The 11,645-nt window shown below is 47.7% G+C and overlaps 1 long non-coding RNA gene across 1 annotated transcript; it reads right to left on the bottom strand.

Annotated features, from left to right (window-relative positions):
• Positions 1 to 1,066: 1,066 nt before the first annotated feature.
• LOC116793385 lies at positions 1,067 to 11,410 on the bottom strand. Its single transcript, XR_004359466.1, has 3 exons — positions 11,324 to 11,410; positions 2,375 to 2,605; positions 1,067 to 1,563 (listed from the first exon to the last, which is right to left on the bottom strand). It is a non-coding gene; the product is annotated as an uncharacterized LOC116793385 (long non-coding RNA).
• Positions 11,411 to 11,645: the final 235 nt, after the last annotated feature.

Genomic DNA, 11,645 nt, shown 5'->3' with positions numbered 1-11,645 from the left:
TCTGAAGCAGGGCTGAGCAAAGCCCTGTCACTAAGGTGTTACGAGGGGGCAGGAGGGTAATAAAGAAGATGGGGAGAGGAGGCAAACAAAAGGCCTGTCTTCCCACCTGAGGGCAGTCACAGTCAGCCCTACAGCACCACAGAGGTGTTGGCATCACACTCACACAAGGCAGCAGAGACCCTAAGGCTCTATTTTCTGCTATAACCCAATTCTCTCTGATGTCTGCTGCTCTCCTCCCACCCTTGGCTGGGCTGAGTGCTCCTGTGAAAGCCATCCTCACCTGACACCCAGGGAATGGGACAAACTCAGAGAAATCCAATGCTGCAGTGCATAGCCAGAACAGCCACCAGCAACAATTCCCTCAAAGGCAGAGGAACAGAAACATCTAATGGTGAGGACAGTTCTGCCATCCCACAGCTGTGTTTGGGAATGATGAGTCTGGCCCTCAACAGCAAGTGTTTACAAAATTGTAAGTGCTGAGTTACTTGTTCTTCTGAATTTTTGATCCTTGAGGGTTTCACTTTGTGCTTTTCTCCTGAAGCACTGGAAAGTGAAGTATTGGGGTTTTTTTAAATTGCAACCGCGAAGCCTGGGACTCTGTTCTTCCTGCTTGATTCTACAATGGGAGCTTCAAAAATCCACAGAAAATCAGGAAACCCAGAAGTAAGCCCTGTGATCTGCTCTTGCTGTGGGAGCACCAGAAGCCCTTGGCAGCACTGCCTGGCCCCTGGCCACGGATGGGCTCTGCCACACGCCCTCCCCTTCTGCCCTGTGAATCCAGATTTTCAGCCCAAGGATTGCAATGCCTTTTTTATGAGCTGCCTGTCTCTTTTTGTTTAGCTGAGAGTGCTCGAAGCCCTTCCCCCACCTTCTTTTCCACCGCTGCTGCTGGTTTTATTCAATTCAACACTTGAGGGAACTGCAGATGAAATGTCTCTGAATCTAAATTGCCAGCGATAGATCTAACAGCCTTTTTCCCTCTCCCCTCCCCGAACTCCCCTCAGACAGAATGCTCCAGCACATTGTCTCTGCCATGCTTGGCTCCAGCTGCAGAATGGCAGCACCAGGATGGGAACGTGGCAGTGGGAGCGTGGGGCACACAGCCCTCTCTTGTCCTGTGTGCCAGCATGTGAAGGGAGAGGAGGTTGTCCAGTCCGAGCATCAGCCTGAGGAAATGGGAAATGTGCTCTTCTTTTGGGTGGGAATCAAGGGAGAACATCCTTGCTATTGGTAGTGCCTGCATGCCAAGCACTGCCAGGCTTAGTATGGGGCATGTGATGCCAGGTGGGCAAATGGCACAAGAAAGGCTAGGAGGGGCTAAACTTCTTTCCATAGGGAAAACCCTTGACCTCAGAGCATAGAAAAGTGGTCAAAAGGAAAAACAGCAAGCCAAAGAGGAAGAATGAGCTAAAGCTGGGACACACAGAGGAATTAAGAGCCTGAAGGAATCCATACCTGGGGAAGAGGCTCTTGAGCAGTCCTGCCAAGCAGCTTTCCTCCACAGAGCTGGGACTCATGGCATTATGTTCATGCTGGGGAAATTAAATGCTTTTTGCCCTTTGGCTGCAGAGAAAAATAAGAAAATATTGGCAGAATATTACTGAAACAATAAATATTTTTTTCTGAGTGTAGAGAGAGAAAGTGAAGCGTTAACTGTATGAGGAATGAAATACTTGACTGGACAACAGCTTAAAAATGTCAACTTTGCAACTTCAGTATTATTTTAAGGAAAGACCAGTTGGTGTGTTTATTCCACAACTGTAAATGATGTCCACTCAGATAATAAAAACAAAACTGACCTCTGTCCCACTCTCCCAGTCCTTCAGTCCCATTCACTCCTCATATACAGATGGTCAGTATGGAAGCTTCCCTCTCAACAGAAGCACATTTGAGAACAAAACAAATAGATGGGGTATAAAAATAAACATACCAAGAGGCGTCATGCTGACTGCATTATAGATTTTCATATTTAATTAAAGAAAATCTGCATTCGACTGTCTGTCAGGAGAACAGAGCTCTGCTGTTGAACCTGGGGCCTGTCCAGGGTCTGGAATAGTACAGGTTTCCACGGAAATCTGGCTCGTTATCTGCAATGAGAGCTCCCCCTTCACAGGAGGTTTGCTGCAGCAGGGCTGCCATGGATCCAGGCGTTTTTACACCCGTCACGAGGAATAATCAGACAGCCCTTGGTATGAAGTGCTGAAAGGGAACTGCTGGGTGTTAAAAGGAGCGGAAAAGGGATCATAAGGCAACATCTGAACACCACCAAGACACAGTCCCTCTGGCAGAGCTCTGTGTTGCCTTCTCAATGGAAAAGTCAGGGTTTTCTGATGAAACAAGAAAACTACAAGTAGGCAGCTCAGAAAACACATACCTTCCCTGCCCCACATCCCCATGTCCCGACTCGCTGTGTGAAGGGTGCAGACATGTTCCTCCCACCACTCATCTCTTCTCACTGCAGCATCCTCATCTCCCACTGGCTTATCAAGTGATGACACATGAAACACAGGTCACTGGGCACACTCTGAAGTGACAGGCACAAGGTCCGGTTTTCAGGAGCAATGGATCTGTGCAGCTCCCATGAGCACTACAGGGATGCTGGATGCTGAGGAAGGGAAAGCAGAAGCTGTAAAACAGCTACACTCATCATTGACACACACATGCACTCTCATGTAAGTGAGGGGAAGCCCAGAAAAAGAAGATGAAAGCTGGGCTGAATACACAGAGGAGCACAGACAAACACAGAAGTAAGTGAAGACCTTAAAAATATACGAGCTTATTCTGAGGTCCTGGTGACTACACTGATGTTATTGCCAAGCTGCAAAATGGAATTATTTCTGCTGGAAGATCACTGACACAGAAATCACCCCAGTTGTTCAGTGTCTGCATGAAAAGCAGGACCAAAAAGGGCCTCCACATACCAGCTGGTTTTCATCTCTTCACCAGTGCTATGAGACAGTCCTGATGCACCTCCACTGCAGCAGCTGTGAGCACCCGCCTGCTTCACTCACTGACCATGGCTGCAGGCAAGTGTGGTGATACTGAATTATAACCAGGAACTTCACTGGAAAACCTTCAAGGAAATTCTTATCAATCTATCTCAAGATTTCCTGAGGACACAAATTCCCCAGCCCTTGTCCAAGGAAAAATCTGAGATGCAAATATGAGGATTTGATACACATGGATGTATCACCCTGCTGTTCGCTGTAAAATTAGTCTGATATGTCCACTGGAGACCAGGAACATGCAGAAAAAACCCACAAGTGAAGTCTGTGGCTTTTGGAGCTGGTGCCAATGCATCCATGGTTGCTCTATGGACAGCTGAGGCACATCTGTCAATACTTGAGGGCCCTTTCTATACTGAAGAAATACACATCACCTATAAACACTGTAAGAAAATAATCTGTTCTGTGAACACATTACAGCCATGATGCAGAGCCCCACTTCATCCACTTCCATGGCTGAGGCTTTAGCAAGGAAACAAACCTCAGCTCCAGCCTCCTGCCAAGGCTCTGTGAGCTGTCTCCCCCAGATCACCCACTGCACTTCAGACAGCCCTGATTCTGCAGCTCATGAAAACAGCTGTTCTGAGGGGACAGGGACCTCTCATGAAAACAGCTGTTCTGAGGGGACAGGGATTCCCAGCACACAGTGTCACTCACTGAACACCCCTCTGAACCTCTGCTTCTGCACTAGAGAGAGATCACTTGTCTCAGAGCAAGACTTGCTGCTGAGAGAATGTGGCTCGAGCTAAAGGAAACAGATGGGCCCTACAGACTGTGAGAGCAGGCACAGGCAGAGGGTTCCAGGGCAGCACGGCGCAGCAGAGAGGAGACACTGGTCTTACTGGGGCTAAAACCTGCTCTGACAAACAGCAGGGCTGAGCTGACTGCTGGGACAGGAGCCCAGTGTGGGCAGGTCCCACTGCAGTGGCAGCACCATGGGCAGGCTGAGGGCTGGCAGTGGAGCCCCTGCCCTGTGCCACAGTCGACCTCTCGGCATCCACAGGCTCCGAAGAGCTCCCAAGGGCAGCGAGGCTCTCCCAGAACCTCATCAGCCGTTGCTGACAGGAGGTTTTGAGGCAAGGTGAGAAAATATCACACAGATAAAAGGAAAAGATAGGAGGAAAACCTTAACCTCACTTTGCAATCATACTAGCTTTGTCAAAATAAAAGTCAGAGCTAAATCCTGCTGCCACACACCTTCCTGCTCCGGAAACCGCTCAGGCACAGACATCTTCCATTAGCTGCCCATTGCAGGCACAAGGGAGAGACTCCAGCATTATGTCTGCACAGCAGCACCAACAGCAAATGCTGCAGCAGTAATGGGAGGTTGTTGTGATGTAAAGCAGCAAGGTCACACGGTGTGTCCAGGAGCCCTCGGAAAGGCAGAGGCTCTCCAGATATTGCAGAGGGAAGCTCAGAATTGGTCTTGGTTCATTAGGCTTTGCCTGAGGTGTTTTCTTCCACTATTAACTACAAACAAGGTTCAGGTTTCGTGCGTGCAATGCAAAAAGGTGAAGGGGAAGGTTTACCAAGAGCCATTTGTAAATATGCTAAGGCAATTCAGATCTGTTTTTAAAACCCATCAGATATCCTGTGTACTAAGTCACCTTAAACAAGAACGTTGAAAAAGATCTGTCAATATAGCAGCATCTTTTTCTGCATAGAAATTTACATCAGCGCTGGCAAAGAGTCTGTGCATAAATTACAGGTCGCAGAACACACAGTGCAATTTCCTTCCCTCCAGGCACCGACACTGTGTTCCCCTGCAGCCCGCCTGTTCCTCCCAGCTTTATGACCCCGGTGAGATGAGCTCTCGCTGTTTTTTTCCTTGTTACATTCTGATATTTCAAAGCATGGCCTGCTTCTCACTCCCATCTCCCTGCTCCACATTATTAATGAATTGGAAAGCAGACATCATTAGTTTTTGGAGACCATTTCTTTTAAAATTTACAGAACCCTTCATCTGAATCCCCAGAGCCAGTCTGCTGTTCTCATCTTGGAATCTTATTAGCATCATATCTCCTGGATCCTGCCATGCAAACTGCATTGCTATGCACTTTCCAGCACTTGACCCTTTTGCGGACGGAATTAATTTTCTCTTTGAAGCAGGAGCAGCATGCTGTTGTGCTTGTTAAAGGAAGAAAACTCACAGTGGAACAGAGGAAACAAGCAGAGGATATTCTCAGTTAAATATAGGCCACTATAAGGTTTTATATAGGTGGGCTGAGAAAGGGAAAGATTGGCCAAAAGAAATAATAGATTGATGACGCTTTATTAGCAGAAACATCTCCCAAAATAGCACACAAATAAACTGATAGACAATACTCACTGGGAATTTCTGGGTTTATAGTATCTCCTGTTCAGCGGCATTGCCTTCTCCGTAACCCTCTGCATCCTCCACCTGCTTCTGTATCCAAAATACACCCAGACTTTTGGTTGTGGAATTAATGTGACAAATATGAAGAAACAGAATTTGATCCCTGCTTGGGCCAATTGAAAGGTGCCCAAGCTCTATCTGAAGTGCATAAGTTAAAGCCCAGGTACACAGAGGTGATTCTCTAAAAGAGAGTAATATCTAGCATCCCAAGGACATCAGTGTCATTGCCATGATCCCCTCAAAAGGCAAAACATTCCTAACACATGAAGTAAACTAGAAGATGTAAAGTGTTTGTTGCTCAGTTTGGGCTATTTCTGGTTCCACAGGACTCCAGGAACCGAAAAACTTCCCTCATCTGCATTGTTTTAATAGTATTGGTCCTGCTGTCTGGTTTTAGCAGCAATCTTTACTATAACTGCTGTAGAGGAAACTCCTTAGATGAAGGCTTCATCCTTTCCAAAATCTCATAGGAGTAAGTTAATAAAGAACTGCAGAAGTTTATTTTTAAGTAACTTCTTGCAAAAAATACAAGACCAAAGAGCCCAGAATAGCAGAGCAAGGCTTACACCTTCACTATCAGCAAAGTGACCAGGCTGTACTTGGGAATTGGAATGGGTCCTGGATGGCTCACACAACCAGAGGTGGAATGGGTCACCAGTTTAAATCGAGAGCTGACTGGATTGCTCTTTTCTCATGGCTGGGCAGTGGTCCAAGTGAAAGAACCAGAGAGGGATCCAGCTCATCTCAATCACCCCAGTGAACCACAACCCTGGAGTCCTACTCAAGTCTAAAGGAAGAGGAAAGGCTATCGAGCCTGGTGGGACTGGAAGCAACTCATTCCTCTCTGCACACACCTGACCTGTCCACCAAAGCCAGCCCAGAAGTCAGCCCTGGAGATAGTCTTTGCTGTGAAGGTTAGTTCTACCTCATTTAGCTCTCAAACAGCCAAATCTTGACAGTGCCATCCAGGCACTTCTTCCAGCTCTCCAGAGGCCATGTCAGAGTCATATTCAGCACCTCATTCACTTCTTTCTCCCCTTTCTATCTTGCTACAACCTGTAACATTGGTCTGCCTGGGAAAGCAAGGATCCCAGACACAGGTTCCTCAGGCAGTGATGGGATGGTGCCTCATGGTGTGTAGAAACCCTGGATGTATTTTCCAGGCTATTGTGCTGGTAACACTGGGTGAGTGAGTATCATGTCTATCACCTTATCCTTTACCATGTCCTCCAAAGAGCAAGAGAACTGGAGAACTGTGACTCACTGTTTTCTCCTCATTTACTCCTCACCTTCGGAAAACGTGGGGGACGTTGGTGCAGAATTTCTCAGGCAAACGGTGTTACAGCGGCAGCACAAGTGCCAGAGACAGACTGGCAAGAGCTTATGAATAGCACGATGGATGATCTATAGCCAAAGCCATGGGCAAGCACTAGCCATTAGTCTGGGCGCTGGTAATGCACTCCCCGAGTCCATTACTCACCAATCCATCAGGCAGCCTGCTACAGACGAGAGATTCCAGCACTTCTAAATCTGTAACGCGATGGCTGGCAGCCTGCACTACATGCCCTAGGTTACAAGGGCACAGAGGAAGACAATTCATTTTGTGGTCATAGCCAGTATTTCTTCTTCTCCTTTGCTGTGTGTACTTAGAAATGGACCTTCTATTATCTGCAGATTGTAGCCAGGAGAATGCTCTGGTGTCTCCGATCACATTTACTACTGAGGAAGCTTTCAAAGGATGCCAAACCTCGCAGTTCTCATTAGCTGGACGAAGTATGGAAACATGCAAAGTACAGATGGAATTTCTTAATTTTATGAACAATGCCTACAGTGATTTTAGAAAAACACTGCAATTATGAGACACTATTGTAGCACTGGGTATGACAGAATCAATGTTGCCAAGCATAATCTGGGCCCTTCTATGTAAGCATATGCTATGGGGCTCCGATGCACATCATCACACTATCCTGGACTTCATCCACATGGAGATAATGTGCACAGAAGAGGCATCAGTCAGTGCTTCTTGTCTCTGCCACAGCTCAGTGTGTGGCTGCAGGTCCACCTTTCATTTAGTGCCCACTTTTCAAACCTCTCACAGAACTTTTTTATTAAGCTGCTTGTGGAATTCCTGACATTCATCACTCTCAATTCCCAGGACATTCCCTAATCTCAGCACCCCTGTGAGGAAAAAGTTTTATCATCTGCACTTTACAAATGCCAAATAGAGGCAGAGAGAGACCCAAGCACCAGATTTGTCCTCTAATTTCAGGTTCTTGATTCAAGGTGTCTAGTTCTGATTTGTGAAGCGCTTAACAACTTTATAGAGTTTCATATGTTTCAAAGCAAAGCATGAGCACTCAGCAATTCTGCAAAGAAACACCTTCGTGTTCCAGGATGAAAAAGCGGAAGACAAGGACAATTAGAGCTGTCTCTGCAAGGGTCCTGGCTCATCCACTGCCTCCAGTAACGTAAAAACACAGCAAACCCAACAGCTGATCTGTCACTAAAGGCAGCTCCCAAGCCACTACCTGCCATCCATCCAACACTTCCAGGTTCCACAACAGCAGGGTGAGGAATCCCTCACACAGCAACCACCTGTGCCACATGCTGATCTGTTCCCTGTGCAGGATCTGCTCACACAGCAAGTCACCAAAGAACAGGCACTTGCACCTGGGGCTGGGGCTGAATTGCACCAGCATGCCAGGGTCTGCAGGTTGGGAATGTGAGTCAAGAGGTGCCAAGCAACCGAAAAGTTGGAAGAGTCTTTCCATGTAAAATGTCAATACTACCTTTATGTGACAATATGAGTCAATATTTACGTGGAAATTAAACATGGGAACTTCACACATTAAAATTTAAATAGCAAATCAACTTTGAATCCACAGTTCTAGCACACGTTTAACTTTCCCTTGCCACAGCCAAAATCTGTAATGATGAACACACTAAAACCGCCCTGTTCTCTTCCCTGACCCTGTTTTTCCCCATCTGCAGCTGCCTTGATGCCTGTTTAACCAACTTTGTATCCAGGACTCTGAGCAGAAATAGGAAATGCTGCTCATGTCCAACATGGTGGATTCATGTTGTGGTAAGCACAAGAATTTCTCATTTCGGGCTTCTGAACACCCAGATTTGCAATTCGAAAACCACTGACATATTTTGGTTTGTTTTCCCTTTTCTGAAGCCAATCTGGCCATAAGAGAAGAGGGGCAGCCTGAAGCGTGAGCATGGCCAATGCAACCACAGGAGCTCCCACTCCCTGCCCTGGCCAGAATGAGATTAGGAAACAAGGAATGAAAAACGAATAAAAAATGGAAAAACAATGCAAGGAAAAGCATATGAGCCTGAAATCAAAGCTTTGTCATGACAAGGAACATCACCATCCCACGGAAGGAGGGAGGGACAAAGGGACGCACAGCGATGAAATAGGAGCAGTAGGAATTCATTTGCCTTGGAGGCATCCCCACGCATGAACTCACACAGGCACAGAGCAAACCCAGCTCCTGCTATTCCTTCAGGGAACCCTCACCCTCAGCTAATCCTAAAACAAGCATTAACCTACGTATTGCGCCCTGGGCAGTTTGCAGGTTGAGGAAACCTGCCTGTTTGGGAGGAAGGGGAGCGGATCTCAGCATCTTAGTACAATAACCTGAGAGCGACAGCAGGAACCTCTTGTCATTTGGCAGAGCTGTGTTAAGGCAGGACACCCTCCAGTCCTTGTTTTGAGCCATCTCCTCACGTGATTAGGCATGTGTAACAAGTGTAACTTTATTAGAACAGATGTGTCACTGTTTTAGGAGCCCTTTGCTGGGGCAGCTTGGGAAACTTCAGCGTTCTTTGTTGCTGCCCACTAAAGCTCTGCCTGCACAATGAGGGCCCAGGCTGAGTCACATGTGCCAGGTCTGTTCTGTCTGTCTCATGGGATGGGGGAGGGATAGGGACAATGTGATGATCCCCCTGCTCACAAGGCACCCCCAAATCTCAACTGCTCTTGAATAGCCAAATACCACCTGCCAAAATGGGGGAGTACCGAAGCTCCTTTCGTCTGGGGCCCCAGGCTCACCAGGTTTGGCTGGTTGAGCAGTGATGGTCCCTTCAGCGGATGTATCCTGCATCACCTGTTTCCCCTGGCTCACCACCAAACCCCAAAAACCTGCTGTTGGCCTGACTGTAAGCCCGGCTCTTCAGGAGCCAACACCAACATTTACATTCGGACCACAGCAGCAGGAGATACTGCTGCAGTTTTTAGCACAGGTCACCACAGTGCCACCTTTGAGACACAGAGGTGTAGGTGCTAGAGCAGAAAGTCCCAGTCCTGTGTGTGGAACAAGGGCAAAAGCAAAGACAAAGAAAACACAATCACTGAGCTGGCAAAGTGAGCGGGCACCACTGGGATGTGCAAAAGACGTGAGAAGGATGGCAGACAGTGGCTGGGGGAGCAGAAACCACAGGCACTGTGTGAGCAGGCAAACAAGAGGGCCAGGGGGAGAAGAAGGGAGGCACCAGCTGGCTGCAAACACTGAGTGACCACGGTGACAGTACTGCTGGCTTTTGCTGGAGGGCTTTCACCTCTCCTGTGACAGCTACAGCCGGTGATGTCCCTGTACTTTAACACCTCGGAATGTACACTTAGGAAAGGAACACATAGCTGGTTCTAAGGAAGACAAACCCCTAACCTCTCCAGCTAAGAGCCTAATCTGCAAAATCTGCTCCTTCAGTTACTGAAGCAAAGTCTAAGTGGCTGAATTTCACTGGGCCAAGATATTTAAAACCATTTCATTGCCAATCAGAGCTATCTCTGCAAACATAGATCAGCTCCAGTGACCACTGTGGAGAGAGTACAGAGCCAGAAACAGGCCAGTCTGATGCTTGGGGACCTTAACATCAGGCTGAACATTGAGAAGCATCCTGATTTCCATCTGGGAATTCAGCAGCTTGTCCTGTTTAGCTGAAGATGCCATCCACACAGCACCCCTTCATTCCCTGAGTCTGCAGCACACGGACAATATCTGCTTGTAGCATCTTTGACACTTTTGAGTCATGCTGTACAGAATTGTGCTGTACTGCCTCATCTCGCTGAATCTTTGGCTCCACTGATCCCAGGACCAGTGGTCTGGTTACCATCCTGCCACCTTAATTTTATCTACACCAGAGAACATAAGAGCTGCACATTTTACAGTCTGACTGTTTTCACTGTATATGTTTTCTCTGTTCTGCAAGTGATCAGCTTGGTTCTTTTTAGAGCCTGCAGTCAGCTTTAATCTACTTAGCTGGGATTAATGAGAGATTTTTTAAAGATTTAAAGATTTTATACACTTTGCTTACAACTATTGTTATCTACAACATCAGGCAAAAAGCCCCATGCAGACAAGCTGTTCCTGAAGCCAGGCACAGTCAGGTGTGCCAAGGCTGGTAATGTGATGCTGGTGGCTGATGCCTGTTGCTGGCAGACCAGTGCCTCCATGGACCTGGTCAGACAGCAGTCCTCAGACTCTGCCTGCACCTTGCCCTCTTTCTGCAAAACTAAACAGGATGGGACAGAGCTGGCAGCTCAGAACGTGGGTCGCTGAGTTGACATCAGCAGCTCACACTGTCACAGAGTTCAGCACTGATAGGAATGGAAAACTGAGACCATCCATCCAGCTGAGGCCTGGCATTGCCTGACGGTGCATGCGTTACCCAGGAGAGGTGAGGAGGGAACTGGAGGTCCTGAAGGGTTATCTGTAACTGTACCCACTACTCAAACCAGCAGTGGTACAGGAGGAATGGAAGGAGGCAGTAGTTGTTTAAAAGAGGGACTCTATGTGGCAACTCTTCTTGGTGGAAATGATAACAACTGGTAATGCCAGTAGGCACATGGCTGAACTATGCTCTGCTGGGGGGGCCCCAGGCACAGAGGAGTCCCAGCTCACAGGTCCCTGGATCAGTGTTGCAGATGACTTACCTCATCAAGAGACAGAGAGTAAGTCCTGCCCGCAAAGGCCCCAGGAAGTCCCAAGGACAGAGCTGCAGGGAATTCTTCCAATGACACTGTGAGGAACCACAGGAGAACACTGGAGGAAAGCAACAAGGGTCTGTCAGGCATGCTCTGTTCAGCTGACAAAAGGCATCACCTCAATAGAAACCCAGACCATGAATGAGCAGGTCTGTGTGAGGGATTCCTGATGCACTGTCCCTTGTTTTGACCTACAGAGACCAGACTATCTTGTCTGGCAGATATGGAGGTTTCAGTGCATGTTCTGGATGAGCTTTCCTTCTCCCACCCC

This window comes from Chiroxiphia lanceolata, chromosome 13 (assembly GCF_009829145.1).
Source record: "Chiroxiphia lanceolata isolate bChiLan1 chromosome 13, bChiLan1.pri, whole genome shotgun sequence".
Lineage (NCBI taxonomy): Eukaryota > Metazoa > Chordata > Aves > Passeriformes > Pipridae > Chiroxiphia > Chiroxiphia lanceolata.
Note: the sequence above shows the minus strand (reverse complement) of the source record. Positions and strands in the feature narration are given on the sequence as shown.